The 20,578-nt window shown below is 48.1% G+C and overlaps 1 protein-coding gene across 1 annotated transcript in view; it reads left to right on the forward strand.

The window, feature by feature from the left end:
• The window catches only part of LOC138669858 (endothelin-2-like), a 56,442-nt gene that overhangs the window by 2,392 nt on the left and 33,472 nt on the right, over positions 1-20,578 (forward strand). The gene's annotated exons all lie outside the window — the stretch shown is intronic.

Here is a 20,578-nt window from a genome sequence, read left to right on the forward strand (position 1 = left end):
TTGTGACATGCGATCACCATTACCCCCTAACAGGCCAAGCTGAAGAGCTGTGAGAATTTATAACATGTATATTAATTTGGTTCCTATAGTTATCGTTCGAGTAATGTTAGTGTAAAGTATTGAATGAAAATACAGGTAAACACTGTATCTAAAGCTACCTGCCCACAATGAGCATTTTGGGACAGGTTTTCTGCACCTATTAGGTAACCAAGGTTGCGTGCCTTCTTTCACAAGCATTTTAGACCTTTTTTTGCCTCTCTTTAGTTTCTCATGCTTTAATAAAACATTTTTTTACATACTGGTATTTGGCTTTGACAAAACTTTCTTTATACAGCCATGTATGGAGTAGATGTGTTTGTAGTGAATTTACACTAAAGACGTGCCTATGGATTTTCAATATTTAATGCAACTCTATGGGGAAAACATACAATTCTGGCATGTGTTGCAGCTGCCATCCTGTGACAAGACATGCAGCCGCGGCGACTCGCACACAGTATTCGAGCACGCCGGAGATACTCTATTACCACATGAGCATGTCCGGATAGCACCTTATCTGACCACACTCGCTTAACACTGAAAAACAGTTAACCTGCAAGAGAAGGCATGGTTGTTTCTGAAAAGTAATCCTCTACGTGGGAATATAGCTGCTTGTAAAAGCTCAGTCTACTATGGAAACTTAGCTGCTTTTTAGAGGGAACCTACCATGTAAAATAAACACTATTAACTGCAGATATAGGTTTAAGGTACCGTCACACATAACGATATCGTTGCTTTTTGTGATGTAGCAACGATATCGTTAACTAAATCGTTCTGTGTGACAGCGACCAACGATCAGGCCCCTGCTGGGAGATCGTTGGTCGCTGGGGAAAGTCCAGGACTTTATTTCGTCGCTGGATCACCCGCTGACATTGCTGAATCGGCGTGTGTGACGCCGATTCAGCGATGTCTTCACTGGTAACCAGAGTAAACATCGGGTTACTAACCGCAGGGCCGCGCTTAGTAACCCGATGTTTACCCTGGTTACCAATGTAAAAGTAAAAAAAAAAACACTACATACTTACATTCCTGTCACGTTCCTCAGCGTCAGCTTCCCTGCGTCCCCCAGTGTCAGCGCCGGCCGGCCGTAAAGCAGAGCACAGCGGTGACGTCACCGCTCTGCTTTCCGGCCAGCGCTTACACAGTGCAGGGAAGATGACGCCGGGGGACGCGACAGGAATGTAAGTATGTAGTTTTTTTTTTTACTTTTACAATGGTAACCAGGGTAAACATCGGGTTACTAAGTGCGGCCCTGCGCTTAGTAACCCGATGTTTACCCTGGCTACCCGGGGACTTCGGGATCCTTGGTCGCTGGAGAGCTGTCAGTCTGACAGCTCTCCAGCGACCAAACAGCGACGCTGCAGCGATCGGCATCATTGTCTAGATCGCTGCAGCGTCGCTTAATGTGACGGTACCTTTAATCTTAAGGTTCATAGTGTTCTGAACATACCCACTGAGAGCCTGGATGCTGGGATAAAATTAGCTTTATTTCTACCGGCCGCCTCATATTTTCAGTCATGGGGTGGGCCTACACGGCTTCAGTCTCCACTGTTGCTGAGCCTACAGACAACACTCACCATGTACTTAGCGCTGACTGTAGCTACACCTCTGACTGAAGACCCGAGACTGCCGGGAGGAATAAAGTACGTTTCCTCCCGGCAGCGAGGCTCTCTGTGCAGGCACCGGACAGCTTCACAACGCTACTAACCTTAAAATGAACCCCTTATTTGCAGGAAAATAGTTTTTTTTTTTAAATTACAGGTTCCCTGCTTCCCATAGTAGAAACATAACTTTTCGTCTGTGTATATAGTGAAACACTCAAAGTACCCTTTAAAGGGAACCTGTCATGTAAAAAAAATATCAACCTGCAGATATGGGGCTAATCTGTTGACACGACAGGTTGCCTTTAAGGTACTTTGAGTCTTTCACTATATACACAGAATAGCTGTGACAGGTTTTACCTGTGTTGCGGTTTCTAGCCTCCTTTTCGTACACAATAACAGACAGTAATCGATTTATATAGTGCTCCATATAACTTTATACTATGGGAAATTAATAGTTACATTTGTAAATTTAGCTAAAATAGATACTTGAGAAAGTGTTATATTTTGGCCTTCTTTCACCTCACAAAGTTTTACAATAAGTGATGGATCCTGTCCCTGAACCATAACTAGCAGGTTTGGAGTAAAATCAAGGTTCGGTGACTTACCCCAGAGGTCCCCAACTCCAGTCCTCAAGGCCCACCAACATGTCTTGTTTTCAGGATTTCCTTAGTCTTCCCCAGGTAATAATTGCATCACCTGTGCAATGCAAAGGAAATCCTGAAAACATGACCTGTTGGTGGGCCTTGAGGACTGGAGTTGGGGACCCCTGACTTACCCCATATACAACTTTTTCAGGGTGGATATTGCTAGTAAACTTTAGAAAATATATATCAAAGTGTTTGTTGATTTAGTTGAAATTTTGGGTGGCCAGATTTACTCTAATTTTATTCCTGCTGCTTTACTTGTGTGTTCCAGTTTGTTTGTTTAAATCTGCCATTCAGTTCCAGAGATATCAGGCCTTTTTTCAGTGCTCACAGGAATCTCTGGGGATGTGTCTTTTAGGCTGCTATGCATCTATCTAGTGAGCAACACCCCTTAGGCCAGTCTCACACGTCCAGATAATTACGTTACCGGAAAAATCGGTACCGGAATTATCCGTGTCCGTGTGCTCATGTGGCACATCAGTGTGGCACACGTGCGGCATCCATGTGCTGACTGGGTACCACACGCACCGTGCAGGAGACAGCGCTACAGTTAAGCGCTGTCCCCTGCATCTGGTGCTGAAGCCACCATTTCTTCTCTCCAGCAGCGTTTGCTATGGGAGGTGGAGCCGCATATTCATCACTGTAATGGGCGGTACCACGTGACCGCTCATACAGGAGAAGCTGCGGCGAGGAGAAGAAGCAGCGAGGGAGCCGGGTAAGTATTTTATTAACAGCGGGGGGGCGCACAGGGGGCGGGAGGGGGTTGGGGACAGGGATCTTTTTTTTCAAACACCAAAAAAAAAAAAAAAGATTTTTCATATCTTTTCTCCAGCGAACGCTGCTTGAGAGAAGAAATGAATGGCGGCTTCAGCACCACACTGGGGGGACAGCGCTTACTGTAGCGCTGTCTCCTGCAGGGGACACGGACTGCACACGGACAGCATCCGTGTGCGGTACGTGTTTTACACGGACCCATTGACTTTAATGGGTCCGTGTAATACGTGCGCTCCCACGAACACTGACATGCCTCCGTGTTTTTCAAACGGACACACGGTCCGTGAAAACACGCTGACATGTGCAGAGACACATTGATTTTAATGTGTCTACGTGAGTCAGTGTCTCCGGTACGTGAGGAAACTGTCACCTCACGTACCGGAGCCACTGACGTGTGAAACCGGCCTTAGTAAAGACAAACAAAAAAATAGAACCAAACAAAAAGGCCCATATCTCTGGAAGTATGTGGTAGATTTGAGGAAAAGCAAAAAAAAAAAAACAACCAAAAAAACAATAACTGACCACTCCTTGCAAAAAATACTCGCTTGCAAATACCAAGTCAGGTTTCACAATTAGTTATAAGTAATTAATGATAGAGCTAGGGTTATGTTGCATACCCTGCAAAACTTTTGCAGGGCGCCACTCCCATATTTTAGGGATCGAGTGCCGATGGCGATATATCCCACATACCTGTTGGGACACATGCAGGATCATCAGGCAATGTGTAGTAATGAGCGAGCACTAAAATGCTTGGGTGCTCGTTGCTCGAGCAGATTGTAATACTCGGATACTCGACCCGAGCAACGAGCCCAATGTAAGTCTATAGGAGACCCGAGTATTTTTACTGCTATCCCCCCCGGGCAGGGCAGGCTCCAGGTTTTCGAGGGCCCCGGGCGAAAGAGTCTCAGTGGCCCCCCCCTTTAACACATACCCCGATTTATGATGCACAGATACGGCAGAGAAATGTATAGTACAATGCCAGATTTCACTTCTTACATGAGTGACAGCTATTGTAAATTCTGCAGTGTATTTATATACAGGACAGGAGGAGTGGTACTGTGCTGTGTATATATATACAGGAGGAAAGGTGCTGTGCAGTGTATATATACAGGAGAGGTGCTGTGCAGTGTATACATACAGGAGGAAAGGTGCTGTGCAGTGTATATATAGGACAGGAGGAAAGGTGCAGTGTATATATACAGGAGAGGTGCTGTGCAGTGTATATATACAGGAGGAAAGGTGCTGTGCAATGTTTATATACAGGAGGAGCGGTACTGTGCAGTGTGTATATATACAGGGGGAGAGGTGCTGTGCAGTTTATATATACAGGAGAGGTGCTGTGCAGTGTCGTGAGCAGGGCGTTGTTGTATCAGAAAATCTTTTCTGTTTTGAGTTTTTCTATGAAACAAAGACTTTTCTACATAAACAACATTGTTTGGTTTTGCGGCCCCAACAGATCTGTGCTACAAAGTAACAGGCGGTTCGGGCATTAATGAGGGACCTGATGCTGAATCCTTTCCACAAACCCTAATGACCCAATTAGTGCCCCGTCCTTAGACGCTCATTAAACGCCTCCCTGTTCCGAGCAGTCATGTACAGTATGGGGGGATCCTGCAGCCCACCCCCTGACTGCTCCATACCATAAGTAAATCCAGATAGATAAATCTGAGTACTCAAAGGTAGTCCAAGAAAAAATATATTTATTAAGGTCACAACCGATCATACAGAATGCCAACGTTTCGGCTCATAAGGCCTTTATCAAGGCAAATTATCTGCAAAATAAATCCAAAGTAAATATATGGATACTAGATGGCAGCCCGATTCTAAAGAATCGGGAGTCTAGAATCCATATATACTTTATTTATTCAAATGTAAGAATAATACAATTAATAAATAATAGTAAGAAAGAACAAAAATAATAGGCAGTATATGGAGAAAACACCAAACAAAAGTTCAAAATTGGTGTGAAAATGTCACTGAACCACTTCACAACTAAATATATATAGTTTTGGTAAATGGTATTATCATTTTTTTGACGAAATTCGGCAGGAGCTTGAAGAGCAACGTCACTGGGCCCGCCTCCACGCAGTAGAAACTTGCTGTGAGGTAAAAATTCAAAAATCACACCAAAATGGCGGGCGGAGTGTGTCACAGTACGGCACGTTTCTGATTGGTCGCTCGCAGCAGGCGGCAACCAATCAGACACTGGACACTGTTGACGTCACTTATCTCCGGACATTAGCTCCGGACAAAGCCACGGAAGTTGGCACAAATTGCAGGAAGTAGTATTCTAGGGAATTATATATTAGATCATACACATAAATATACTGACAGGTTGTGCACAGAAACAGAAATTCCATAATAATCGGATAAATTAAGTCCCATAAATTCAAGGTAGCTGTGGAGTGAAGGCATATCTAATATATAATTGCCTAGAATACTACTTCCTGCAATTTGTGCCAACTTCCGTGGCTTTGTCCGGAGCTAATGTCCGGAGCTAATGTCCGGAGATTAATTGCCTAGAATACTACTTCCTGCAATTTGTGCCAACTTCCGTGGTTTTGTCCGGAGCTAATGTCCGGAGCTAATGTCCGGAGCTAATGTCCGGAGATAAGTGACGTCAACAGTGTCCAGTGTCTGATTGGTTGCCGCCTGCTGCGAGCGACCAATCAGAAACGTGCCGTACTGTGACACACTCCGCCCGCCATTTTGGTGTGATTTTTGAATTTTTACCTCACAGCAAGTTTCTACTGCGTGGAGGCGGGCCCAGTGACGTTGCTCTTCAAGCTCCTGCCGAATTTCGTCAAAAAAATGATAATACCATTTACCAAAACTATATATATTTAGTTGTGAAGTGGTTCAGTGACATTTTCACACCAATTTTGAACTTTTGTTTGGTGTTTTCTCCATATACTGCCTATTATTCACTGACTGTTATACTGAGAGACTGCCGTTTATTAACCTCTTCTTTGCCACATTGGGTATATTGCTCTATTATTTGCCACATAAGGACATTGTCCATTATTGCCCAGCAATTTCTCTGCAATATAAACTGCCTATTTATTAATATCTGCATGACATTGCTATTGGTCGATCCCACGAAGGGATGACCTCCCCCCCCCCATTTTATACCTAACCTTCAGTTATTTCGTCCCCAAACCCCCCACCAAATAACGACAGACTCTGATCTTGGATTATAATTGGCCACAGTGGCCTTTATTATAACATACAACAAGAATAAATGACATAGGGGATGAGTCCTTGAAGCTCCAAACTGGTGGTTAACCATAACAGGGAGTGGACAGAAACATACCATATATTTACTCCCAGCCGTAACCACCCAGGCTCGGATGCACCAAACTACCCCGAAGGGTTAACCATGTCCACTTTTAACCTGGGGATCCGGCCCACCGTTGCCAAGATCCCCCCCAGAACCACCAGACCCGAAAAACAAGTTTCCACCCACTGAAGGATCCGTACCCCGACGGATCCCCCAGGCCAATTTATCACCAACTTCAAGGACCCCTCCCACCGCCTCGAGCCACTATGACCCAAAACAATTAAACGAAAATGCAACAATACAAAACACGATAAAACAAGGGCGGGCGGGCGGGATCTCCTCGGTGCTCCAGAGCGGGAACTGGCAAGCCCCACCCCCACCCATACCTTATAAACCCCTGCCACATACTTAACCCCACCTCCCCTAATTAACCCCTTCCCCTACTATCTCTCCCTCCCAAACCCCTGTCATGACGGCCTGCACGTACGCCGTCTGCGGGGGGGTGGGACGGCTCGCTCCGGCCTGCTCTTGACATTGCTATTGGTCGATCCCACGAAGGGATGACCTCCCCCCCCCCCCATTTTATACCTAACCTTCAGTTATTTCGTCCCCAAACCCCCCACCAAATAACGACAGACTCTGATCTTGGATTATAATTGGCCACAGTGGCCTTTATTATAACATACAACAAGAATAAATTACATAGGGGAGGAGTCCTTGAAGCTCCAAACTGGTGGTTAACCATAACAGGGAGTGGACAGAAACATACCATATATTTACTCCCAGCCGTAACCACCCAGGCTCGGAAGCACCAAACTACCCCGAAGGGTTAACCATGTCCACTTTTAACCTGGTGATCCGGCCCACCGTTGCCAAGATCCCCCCCCCCAGAACCACCAGACCCGAAAAACAAGTTTCCACCCACTGAAGGATCCGTACCCCGACGGATCCCCCAGGCCAATTTATCACCAACTTCAAGGACCCCTCCCACCACCACAACGAGGGTATTTAAATACCTTAAATACCCGAGACCCCACCACACTTCACCGCTATTGCCCTTTCAATACCGTTTTGTAAATCCAAAGCCCATAAGTCCGTGCCCACAGCGTTCAGGTGAACACCATCACCCAGGAGGAAGTCCACTCCACCCTGTTCCAGTTCCAAATGACGGACAAACAAACCTCCATTCTTTACCACAAACTTGGCAACCGCCCGATTAACCTTAATCCTGGCTTTATTGACCTTATCCGCAGATCTGGCGTGCCTCCAACATCTCCTTGGAACAATGTCTGACCAAACCACCAACACATCACCAAAAGACGCCCACAATCTGAGAAGGTCATGTTTTATATCCCTTATCAGCTCCAGACAGGGGCGAATCCCCAAATCGTTTCCTCCAACGTGCAACACCAAAATGTCTGGAATTCTATCTAGACGAGCATTGTTATGCACTTCTTTCAAGACCTCATTCCAGCCCAATCCCCGAAAGCCCAACCATCTGACCACGGCCACCTCTTTGGAGAACCTGAGCTGTCGACCGTCGCGCCGAACGTCCGCCCGTCTCGCGCCCCAATACACGTACGAGTGGCCGACGATCCAAATCAACAGGGGATTGGAACCTGAAAAATACATAACAACTTAAATCCATAACCGTACTTCAAGCACAACAACATCGAGAAAAACACCATCTTCCCCTCAACCCCCGTTTAAGGTCTCACGTAGCTCTTATAACGCCGCGACTTCCATCTCCCAATTCGTTGCACCGCTTCCGGTGCTAAACCTCCTAAAGCCGCCTCAGTCGCGGCCCCAATTCGGAATGAGTGAGAGGCAAATCGAGAAGCATCTAATCCCAACTCCCCTAGAGCCCGTCTAAGCACCGCCACAAATTGAAACTTGGACAAAAAGGACCCATTTTCATGACACAACAAAGGGCCCTCTTTAGACGGCTGAAAACAACTAAAAGCCTCCCAGCAACCAACGGGACACATGAGCGAACCCACGACAGAGCCCAAAACCACACGTTTGCCTCTACCCTCCTGATCGGTCTTCGATCTACGCAACCAAAATTGTAAACCCCTTTCGGTCAACACCACATCCCTAGCCAAAAGTCCCCCTTGCACGCACGTGCTAGGCGACACGATCTCACTCACCCGCAGCGCGCCAAAAAATGCCAGCGAAAATGCTAAACGGAAAAGAGCCACTTCAAAGTCAGATGTGCAAATCTCACTGAGCTTCACACCTATTCGTTCCAGCAAGCCAAAGGAAATCGGGCGCCTTAGATCGCCCTTACTCGCCCTCCTTGTAAATCCCTTCACCGCCTGCCTTACTAAAAACAACTTCGTTAAATCCCGTAAACCTCTAAGCTGAAAACCAAAAGCCAAAGCTGACCGAATCCTCTCAACTTTAGACGCCGACCAACCATCATCGGCACCACGTCTCAACCATAACAACAGGGCCCCCACTTGATCGTCGCCCCTCATCTCCACCCTACAAGACACCAACCAGGACTCCCAATCGCACCACACCGACCGGTATGCTGCCCACGTGCTGGGTGCCAAAGACGCCTGAATCAAAGGTCCTGCAGCCCGGATACCACGTTCCAGAGTTCCTGCGGGCAATCCCGACCCGTCTCCTCCGCCTCCGGAGCCAAAGCACGGAAACGCTCCCACTGAAACCGAGACAAAGAGTCAGCGATGGAGTTCTCAACACCAGGCACGTGTGTTGCCGAAACATAAGCATTAATAGACAAGCAGAACAAAACTAACTGCCGCAGAACCCGAATAACTGGAGGGGACGATGCCGTCAAACTGTTGATAACACAGACGACTGCCATGTTGTCGCAATTAAACCGTACCCGGCGATTGCACAAATCCTCTTTCCACAGATAAACCGCCACCAAAATGGGAAAAATCTCCAATAAAGTCACGTTTTTTACCAGCCCGGAACCGAACCAGTCGTCCGGCCACCTGGAGGCACACCATCGACCACCAAAAAAGGCGCCAAAACCAATCCCACCCGACGCATCCGTGAACAACTCCAAATCATGATTGCCAACCACCTCCTCCATTAAAAGCGATCGACCATTGTACCGTGCCAAAAAACTATCCCACACCTCCAAATCCGCTTTGTGCTCACTGGATAAGCGCACGAAATGATGGGGAGCCTTCACCCCCGCCGTAGCACCTGCGAGCCTCCGGGAAAACACTCTCCCCATTGGGATAATTCTGCACGCAAAGTTCAATTTGCCAAGAAGAGACTGAACTTCCCGCAGAGGCAACTTCTTCAAGCGACGCGCTCGAGCCACCTCGCTTTTCAAACCGACCACCTTCTCCTCGGGTAACCGAAACTCCCACGCTACCGTGTCAATGACAATGCCTAAAAATGAAATACACGTACTGGGCCCCTCCGTTTTCTCTGGCGCCAGCGGAACACCGAACCGCTTGGCCACCCAAATCACAGTCTGTAACGCCATTTCACAACAACTAGATTGAGCAGGTCCAATACACAAAAAATCATCCAAATAATGGATGATGTAATCCAAACCAGACACCTCCCGAACGACCCACTCCAAAAACGAACTAAAGGCCTCAAAATAAGCGCAGGACAACGAACAACCCATCGGCAAACATCTGTCAACATAAAACCCTTGGTCCCAGTAACAACCTAACAATCTAACGCTGTCCGGATGGACAGGAAGTAACCGAAACGCCGATTCAATATCTGTCTTAGCCAACAATGCTCCCTTGCCGCATCTACGTACCAAATGCGTAGCCTCATCGAAAGACGTATAAACCACGGAACAAAGCTCCGGATCTATTCCGTCATTCACAGATCGCCCCTTAGGGTAAGACAAATGATGAATTAACCTAAACTTGTTAGGCTCTTTCTTTGGAACCACACCCAACGGGGAAATAACCAAATCTTCCAGGGGTGGAGTGGGAAAAGGACAAGCCATCCTACCCAACGCCACTTCCTTGCTCAACTTTTCCGACACTACCGCCGCGTGTAGCACAGCCGACTTCAGATTCCTTACAACTTGCGGAATACTAAACGCAGGGGCCGGAATCCGAAAACCATCCCGAAAGCCCGAAAACAACAGCTCCGCCTTCGGCCTGTCTGGAAACCTATCTAGAAAGGGGGCCATCTCGTCCAGCCTCACCGGCGTCACCCCCTTTTGGATTCCCGTCAGGCTTAGCCTTCTTTTTGAAGCATTTCGCGGCCCCATGGGAGGATCCACTGCAATGCGAGCACACGTGCTTGAATTTACAGGTAGCCCCAAATTTGCACTGGCCGTCGTTAAACTGCCAGCACAGGCCGTGTCTCTGGCTCGCTTGGCCAGACTGACTACCCGATCCTGAACTGCCGTGTGCTGAGGTCTGGCCGGCGTTTCCGGCCCCCCCTTGAAAGGAGTGACCAAACTTTGTGGGCGCCATCACTCGCAACCACAGACCAATGTCCTTCTGATCCCACCGGATCGCCGGACGAACCGCCTTCCGCTGCCTAAACTGCTCATCGTACCGGAGCCAAGCCTGACCCCCGTACGCCCTGTGCGCCTCGCCTATCGAATCCATGTAACAGAAGAGCGCCGAACAATTTTCCGGCGCCTTCTCACCCACAACGCTAGCCAAAATTGCAAACGCTTGCAGCCAGTTCACAAAAGTCTGCGGAATGAGGCGCCACCTCCGTTTTTCTTCATCCTCCTTCTTACTGTCCTCTTTTTTGCTCTTATCTAAATTGAACTTTTCTAAGGGAAGAAGCGAAAAAATTTCTACGTACTCATCTTTCCATATCTTCTCCCTTACTTCCTTCTTCAAATGGGCCCCAAGCGGCCCCTCAAAACATACGAAAACCTCGCCCCGCGCTTTGTCATCTAAACAAATCCCGCCTTCCTTCTCCTTTTCAGTCTGCACCGACACCAACACCGGGACACTTGAACTGCTGGGTGCCAACCCACCCATCCCAGATGCCCCTATACCCACATCCGCAGCACCAACCCATGCAGCCAACGGGGACGGCACCGACCTAACGCCACCCAACCTCGCGAGCAACTCACGGACGCTAGACAATAACTCACCTACCCCCTCGCTCCCCGGAACCGACCGGGACCCCGCCTGCTCCCCCCTAGCCCCTACCCCATCTGCCTGCCTATCCCCCACGACCGGGAAAAACAATCGTGTTTGTGACAAAAGAGACATGGAATCTTGCTCACCCAGCTGCAGAGGAACGGAGGTCCCCCCAGCCGCGGACGTCCTGCTCATCCCGCTGTCCTCGGCTCCTGGTCCACTCCGTGAAGACCCACGAGGTTGCGTCCTCCCTCATGATGACGAACGTGATGATGCGGCCCCGTCTCGGCCCGACACTGGAGATCCTGATGCGGCCCGGTGGGAAGAGCTGCCCGGCACAAGCCCATCGTACCTTCCAGGCCCTGGTGACGCCCGACCAGTACTTCCTCTGGGTCTGTCTTGTAATCCGGTTGGAGCAACTGGAATGCTGGCCCGGCCTCACAGGGGAAGAAGCTGCGCTGCCGGCCGCTGCATAACCGGCTCTCCCCCGCTGTCTGGCCATAATTTTTGTGCTGGACGGGCCCGGCCGCATAGGGGAAGAAGGGGCACTGCCGTCCGCTACCGTACTAGCTCTCCCCCGCTGTCTGGCTGCAGAGACAGGAGCAGAACGTCCAGCAGCAGCTGCACTGCGGCGCCCCCCCCGTGACGTCACCGGCGCTTCGCTCTCCAGCGCGCGCAGACCCCGCCCCCTGGGCTGAGGGAGCAGGCCTAACCACCGCTGCAGGCCCCGTCGCTGCCTGAGTGTTCCTCCCGGACCGGGCCCTACTGGGACGCTTGGCGGCGGGCACTCGGTCCGGAGGGTCCCTGGAGGGACTTCTAAGCCGTCGCTGGGGATGAATTGGATCCGGGGACAGCCGTTGAGGAGGCCGCACGCGCCGGGAGGGCCGCTCACCGCCGGTCGCCGTCTGTGCTCCTCGGCTGCCGCTGCCACCATCACCGCCGCAGCCCAGTATACTGGCCACCTGGGCCTCTATCCATCCTGGAGGCTGGCTCTCCGCTGCCGCCCGCAGCTGCTGTAGAACGCCCTCGATCCCGGACATGGCCTCTCTCTCCTTGGATCTCCTCGGTGCTCCAGAGCGGGAACTGGTAAGCCCCACCCCCACCCATACCTTATAAACCCCTGCCACATACTTAACCCCACCTCCCCTAATTAACCCCTTCCCCTACTATCTCTCCCTCCCAAACCCCTGTCATGACGGCCTGCACGTACTAAGTCTGCGGGGGGGTGGGACGGCTCGCTCCGGCCTGCTCTTTCCTGCAAAGAACTATTGCCTATTATTAACTGGCTATTTTCCTACTACCTGACACTGCCTCTTATTAACCTGTTGTTTGCCACCACTACGCTTAAAGCTGTTTAGCTTAGCCAACATGAGCTCTAATAGTAAGGATACTAATGACACAGAGCCCAAAGCTGCTGATGGCTTTTACACTTCTGTAAAAATAAACACAAAAAATTTGGGTACACAAAAAGGCTTTTATTTCTGTTGTACCTATTAGAATTATTTAAAATGAAGGCTTAGCTAAGCCCAAGAGATGATTAAAAACGTTTCATACCAACCCATCAGATGTAAAATTACTGTGAAAATACCTGATGGGCACACAAGTATGCGCCAGTATGGGTACTAAGAGCCTTTCCACATAATAATGAAATATTTTAAAATGTCATAGAACATACCAATATACATAGTTATTGATACATATTATTTATTATTTACATTATTGTTCTTAAGCAAAGAACCGTGGCATTTGCCACAACACGCAAAGTTGTCGTCTGATGTCTTTCATCCCTCCCCTCATAAGCATGTTCATGGATCCTGTGTAACTGTACCTTAAATAACAAGAATTGTCAAGAGCTGGTGAGTGCAGCCATTTTTTGTTCTTTCTTACTATTATTTATTAATTGTATTATTCTTACATTTGAATAAATAAAGTATATATGGATTCTAGACTCCCGATTCTTTAGAATCGGGCTGCCATCTAGTCTAATATATAATTGCCTAGAATACTACTTCCTGCAATTTGTGCCAACTTCCGTGGCTTTGTCCGGAGCTAATGTCCGGAGCTAATGTCCGGAGCTAATGTCCGGAGATAAGTGACGTCAACAGTGTCCAGTGTCTGATTGATTGCCGCCTGCTGCGAGCGACCAATCAGAAACGTGCCGTACTGTGACACACTCCGCCCGCCATTTTGGTGTGATTTTTGAATTTTTACCTCACAGCAAGTTTCTACTGCGTGGAGGCGGGCCCAGTGACGTTGCTCTTCAAGCTCCTGACGAATTTCGTCAAAAAAATGATAATACCATTTACCAAAACTATATATATTTAGTTGTGAAGTGGTTCAGTGACATTTTCACACCAATTTTGAACTTTTGTTTGGTGTTTTCTCCATATACTGCCTATTATTTTTGTTCTTTCTTACTATTATTTATTAATTTATTTATTATTGTATTATTCTTACATTTGAATAAATAAAGTATATATGGATTCTAGACTCCCGATTCTTTAGAATCGGGCTGCCATCTAGTCCTAAATAAAAAAGACGTAGGAAAAATTACATATACGTCAGGTATGTGATAGATAACATATGCGGATGCACCAAACAAATCACCTTAGGATCTAAACAAGACGGAGTGGAAAAAAAAGGGGGGGAAGAAGTGGTACCAGGTAAAGCAAGAGAAGGAGAGGGAGAAGGGGGGAGGGGAGAAAAAGGGGGGGAAAAGGGAGGGGGGGGGAAGGGCAAGGAAGGAAGGGAAGGGGAGAGGGGAAGGGAAAAAAGGGGAGGTAAGGAAAAAAGCAGGGGAGAAAAAAGAAAGAAAGGATTTTCCTTTCTTTCTTTTTTCTCCCCTGCTTATTTCCTTTTCCTTACCTCCCCCTTTTTTTCCTTCCCCTCTCCCCTTCCCTTCCTTCCCCTTCCCCCCCTCCCTTTTCCCCCCCTTTTCTCCCCCCCCCTTCTCCCTCTCCTTCTCTTGCTTTACCTGGTACCACTTCTTCCCCCCCTTTTTTTCCACTCCGTCTTGTTTAGATCCTAAGGTGATTTGTTTGGTGCATCCGCATATGTTATCTATCACATACCTGACGTATATGTAATTTTTCCTACGTCTTTTTTATTTAGGATATGCCTTCACTCCACAGCTACCTTGAATTTATGGGACTTAATTTGTCCGATTATTATGGAATTTTTCTGTTTCTGTGCACAACCTGTCAGTATATTTATGTGTTTGATATCCATATATTTACTTTGGGTTTATTTTGCAGATAATTTGCCTTGATAAAGGCCTTATGAGCCGAAACGTTGGCATTCTGTATGATCGGTTGTGACCTTAATAAATATATTTTTTCTTGGACTACCTTTGAGTACTCAGATTTATCTATCTGGATTTACTTGTGTTAATTTTCTGAGAACTCTATATCTATTCATAGTAGATCCCCCTGATCTTTTTGCAGTGCTCCATACCATTCACTGCCCTCTGTCGTGCTCACTATTATCCTGTGCATTTCTCCGTCATCGTTACCCCATGTTACACTTGTCACCCCCCACTACAGAGTAGCAGGGCAGCCAATGTCACCCCCTCCCGGACCCTAATGGCAGCAGGAAATGTCTGCTCCTCTATTTGGTTGGAACCTGATTTAATCAAGGAATAATGTGGATTTGTCGCCGGTGGCTGCAGGGGAAGGGTTAAGTGATGCCATGTCCGTGGTGGGAGCGGTGGCAGCTGCTGGGACCTGGACAGACACAACCAATGTTGCTGTGACTGCACAGTGTGATGTGGAGGAGAGAAGCTGAGACTCCGGAGCAGAAATCACCCACATGCCAGCACTGGGCAGAGTCCCTCCAATCACCAGCCTGGGGCCACGGGGCCCCAACGTACAGCCCACAGCTCAGTTTTATCCATGTCAGCAGCTCCCCTTCCTCCTGGCATCTGGTTAACCCCATTTATGCGGGTCGGATTGTTATCTTTAAGGTTCAGCAATAACCTTCATACAGATGGGAAGGGGTTAAGCTTCTTCCTACCCCACTGGTGCAGGTTCGGGTGGAGCATGCATGTATTCTGGGGTTCTGGGTGAGCTGGGCGGCTGCATGTTGCAGACTGCACCCCACCAGCTGCTCCTCCAGACATCACCCACATTTTTAGGCAGCAGAGACAGACAGCAGCAGACTGAGCCACAAGTCCAACTGCAACCACTGCTGGATACCTTTGCACTCACTCAGGCACTGGTAGGAGCGCCTCCAGAATCTGCCTGATAAGTTCAGCACTGCAGCCAGCCAGGGGCGGAGAGCAGAGCAGGAGAAGTGCTCTCTCTGCCCACAAACAATGTCACACTGGCTGCGTTCTCTTAACCCCTATGTGCCTGCCTGGCTGCAATGACTGAGTGAGAAGATGCTTGTGTCAGAGCTGGCACATAGGGGTTAAGAGAACGCAGCCAGCAGTGACTTTGTGGGCAGAGAGCATGTTCTCCTGCTCTGCTCTCCCAGCTGTATCTATGACAGCGTGAGTGGGCCCCCCTCTCTCGTTAGGGCCCCGACACTTGCCCGGGTGCTGACGCCGGCCCTGCCCCCGGGGGTCCTTTTTAAGGTCTAAAAACATCTGAAAAAGATGGAAACACTGTTCAAATGACACAGGAACATCATGGGGATCGCCCCTGGAAGCAATCCTTACTCCTAGTTCAGTTTTATTTAATTTTTTTTCCGAGATTCATGCCATTTTTCCCGGTGCCACAAAAAACACATTAAAACGAAACCAAAACGGATTTTGCTGGGAAATTTGTTAAGGCACATCCTTTACAGGTTAATGACTTGCCTATAAGGCTAAATATTTAACCCCAGACTGAAAATTTCCTCTCCCACTTGGGCTTAGTTCAGACGCAGCACTGGTGCATCAGGCGGCATTAATCTTCTTAAAGGGCCATTATGAAACAGTGGGTCTTCTAATCTGTTGTAGCCTATGCTGTGAGTGGATCAACTGCCAAGAATTACAATGCACCACAATAACCCTGTCATAAGATGTTGCATTGAATGCAAGGCCTGCCCTGCTACCAATTCATATGCACCCCAATAAGCCTTTGAACCCACATACTGGATGGGCCCATGCAAATCCACTTCACAATATGCATTTTGTACTCCCATACTCCTGTATTTTAGACATTGGCAGTAAGGCCAGCCCTGCTGCCTAGTCATATGCACCCCATTACACCTTTAAACCCACATACTGGATGGGCCCATGAAAAGCCACTTGTATTTTTTAATGGTATGATGGTTCCCTCTTTGCAGAATTATTTACAAGAGAATTTGGCAATTTTATTTGCCATGGTTTTAATACTAAGGTTCAGCTACGACTTTAAAGAAGGCTAATACTTGCAATACTACACAATTTTATTGCAAAGTCCAAAATTCAAGGAATAGCATGATTGAATAGTATGAGTGCGTAACCTTTTGTATATGTAGCTAACACACAAAGGTTAATAAATACATATAAGTATTACGTATATATAAAGATTAAGTACATACAGTATACTTACATCATCACCAAGAGGCTTTTAAACATCATCCGTCTGGAATGTCAGAAAAGCTAACTGTGCCTGGCTGTCTACCACTCATTACAGTTGTCCTCCACTGAACAAAGCTAGGCCACCTGTTTAGTCCTGTTACCAATTTTGAACTGCATTTAGCCAACTTTTTTATTTTGGGCCTACAAACTGTGTCTGCACCACTCACTCATTACAGTTGTCCTCCACTGAACAAAGCTATGCCGCCTGTTTAGTCCTGTTACCAATTTTGAACTGCATTTAACCTACTTTTTTATTTTGGGCCTACTAACTGTGTCTGCGCCACTCATTACAGTTGTCCTCCACTGAACAAAGGTCTGCCACCTGTTTAGTCCTGTTACGAATTTTGAACTGCATTTAGCCTTCGTTTTTATTGTGGGCCTACAAACTGTGTCTGCGCCACTCATTACAGATGTCCTCCACTGAACAAAGCAAAGCCGCCTGTTTAGTCCTGTTACCAATTTTGAACTGCATTTAGCCTACTTTACTATTTGGGCCTATATCTGTGTTTCCTCCTCATCCTGCCCATTGCCCAGCCACTGCTAGATGAGTCTGCTGGTACATTGACCCAGACCACTACATTCCCATTGCACTCTACACAGCCTGAATCCTGAATCTGACCCTGCTGAAAGTCAGCCTCCCCTTCCCGCATACTATACCACCTTACACGGGGACAAAGAGGAAGGTGCAGGTGAAAGTGCAGGTTCCTTCATCAATTTGGGGGGCATACTCGTTGGCGACGTCACTGGCACAGGGCCCCTCATAGTACGCAAAAGTGTCTCTGGCAGTGGGAGGCGCCACCCGCCGTCAAACACACCACCGTACTATGAGGTCCCCTGTGCCAGTGCCAAGTGCCAACGAGTGGGCCCCCCCCTGCTTGCTCAGGATCACAGCACTTGCAAAGTTGAAATACTTACCTCTCCCTGCTCCACCGCCGTGACGTATTCTGCGTTTCCTGGGCCCACGAAAATCTTGAGCCAGCCCTAACCCCCACAACTTTAGCCAAATGACCCCCTGTTTTCAATGCCTAACTATTATTATAAAGTAAATTAAGATTGACAAGCTTAAGAAATAAGAATTGATGCTTTTGGCATTAAAATGGGCACTGTAGGTGTTTTCCTGTCCTCCACTGACTGCCGACTTTGATTCCCCATCGACTTGCATTGGGTTTCGTGTTTCGGTCGGCCCCCGACTTTTCTAAATAATCGGCCGATTTCACCTGACCCGACTTTTGACAAAGTCGTGAAACCCGACTCGATCCTAAAAAAGTAAAAGTCGCTCAACTCTACTTCCAGACTCTGTATTATGGGTTTGAACATTTAAAGCTGTCAATAATTGCTTGTGTGTATATAATATACACAGAATATATCACTGTAACAACCCTGCCGGCATCACTGCATGGCCTTCTATCCCTCACCTGCCTGATACATCAACTTACTCACTCCGGGCCATGCTGTGAGATATGTCTGCTGCTGGCTCCATGCCGTGTACCTCATGGCTGCTTGCTCTGTGTACACTTCCTGGCTGTGTGCATAGGGGGGCAGTGCTGGCAAATCCAGATTCTTATTGAGTCTGTGTGCATCTCCCTAAGGTGTCCCTGGCCAATTGCCTAGAGACCTCTGATTCTTAAGGCGTCCTTACCCATTGGAGGGCGCCTGAGCAAACTATTTCCCTCAGTTAGTATTTGCTACTGAGCTGCCAAGTCGTGTTCTATTTCCTGTCTTTGAGGGCTGCAATATGCAGGCCTACCTGTGTTTAGTTTTAGTATCTGTGTCTGATCCTGTCTGTACTCTGGTCTATGTCCGTTCCTGTTGTTTCTTTGTTTGCCATTTCCACTTTGCTTTGCTCTGCTCTCGGCTGTGCACTCTGTGGTTCCGCTCTGCTCTCGGCTCTGCACTCTGTGGCTTCGCTTTGCTTTTGGCTCTGCACTCTGTGGCTCCGCTCTGCGGCTCCTCTCTGCTCTCGTGCTCCGCTCCTTGTGGTTCTGTCTTGCTCTGCTCCTACGTTTTGGCTCCTATCTGGACAGGTTCCTACCTGTTTCCATTTACCCTTCTGTTTGAACAGGTTCCTATATACTCTCCTGTCTGAACAGGTTCCTACCTGTTTCCATATACTCTCCTGTCTGAACAGGTTCCTACCTGTTTCCATATTCCTGCCAGTATTCTGATACCTACCTGTTATGATCTGGTGGTTTAGGAACAACATGAGACAAGCTCTGAAGGAGGTGGTATCTGTACTGACCGCAGACCCTGAACCTAGCAGCGCAACTAGAAATAGCCGTGGGGGGTACCTGACGCTCCCTAGACCCCTCGGCACAGCCTAAGATCTAACTTCCCCTAAAGATGGAAACAGGAAACCTATCTTGCCTCAGAGAAAATCCCCAAAGGAAAGATAGCCCCCCACAAATATTGACGGTGAGAGGAGGGGAAAATAACATACGCAGAGATGAAATCAGATTTTAGCATAGGAGGCCAGTCTTGCTTGATAGATAGGACAGGAAAGGATTCTGTGCGGTCAGTATAAAAACTACAAAACAATCCACACAGAGGGTGACTAAAGGTGTGGAGGGTAAATCTGCTTCCCAGAGCTTCCAGCTAACAGAAAAATTCCATAATGACAAGCTGGACAGAACAATAAGTCCACAATATGTGGACTGAAATGAGCAAAACCAGAACTTATCTTAGCAGAACTGGTCAGGAAACCAGGAGAATCCAAGCAGAGATGTGAATCCAGCCAGAGAACATTGACAAGTGGCATAGGCTGAAGACTAGAGCCAGGTTAAATAGCAGAGCCAGGAGAGACGATTAGTGAAAGCAGCTGCTAAAGCTAAACCCAAGGAGCGGCAGTTCCACTCAAAACCACCAGAGGGAGCCCAAGGGCAGAATTCACAAAAGTGCCATTTACAACCACCGGAGGGAGCCCAAGAACGGAATTCACAACACCTACCTAACCTGCCAGAGTTCCAGCTCTGTCTGCCAGTCCTGCCAGTGTGCCAGTCGTGCCTGTCTGCTAGAGTGCCAGCCGTGCCCACCTGCCTGCCAGTGTCAGCCGTTTCCGTCTGCCCGCCAGTATCTCTGCCATTCCTGTCCGCCAGACAGTGTCACAGCCATGCCTGCCTGGCTGTGTCCTGTCCCCCGGTGGGATCAGCAGCCACAGCCAGACAGCACCCTGGAGTGATACCTGGTAGCTTCCTGCCGTACAAGTCTGACCTCACCATCAGAGGCCCCAGCGAACACCTAGGAAGCTACTTAGTTACGCCCCTACCAGGGTAGTCTGGATCAGTGGTCCAGTGGGGCCAAACCCCTGCATGCCCATGCCAACCAGTCTGGGCGCAAGTGATACAATCACACATTGTGAGAAGTCAAGAGTAAAATACTAGAGGAGCGATATGTGTCACTGAGGATGTTAGCCTCAGTAATATTAACCTGGAAAATGCTCCAGCACACTATGTGCCGAGAGTGGTTTATCTATCATATTGAGGGCTAGGTTTTTATGGACAGCTAAAGAGAGGATGGGAGGCTGTTCACCATATCACCATCCCCAGAGTGTATTCCAGAAGGTAAATGTAGAGCATTTTGACTTATTCAATGTTCGATGTGTCTGGAGATGAGATCTCCAGATTCGTGCTTATGTT

Source organism: Ranitomeya imitator, chromosome 3 (genome assembly GCF_032444005.1).
Source record: "Ranitomeya imitator isolate aRanImi1 chromosome 3, aRanImi1.pri, whole genome shotgun sequence".
In the NCBI taxonomy this organism is placed as follows: Eukaryota; Metazoa; Chordata; class Amphibia; order Anura; family Dendrobatidae; genus Ranitomeya; species Ranitomeya imitator.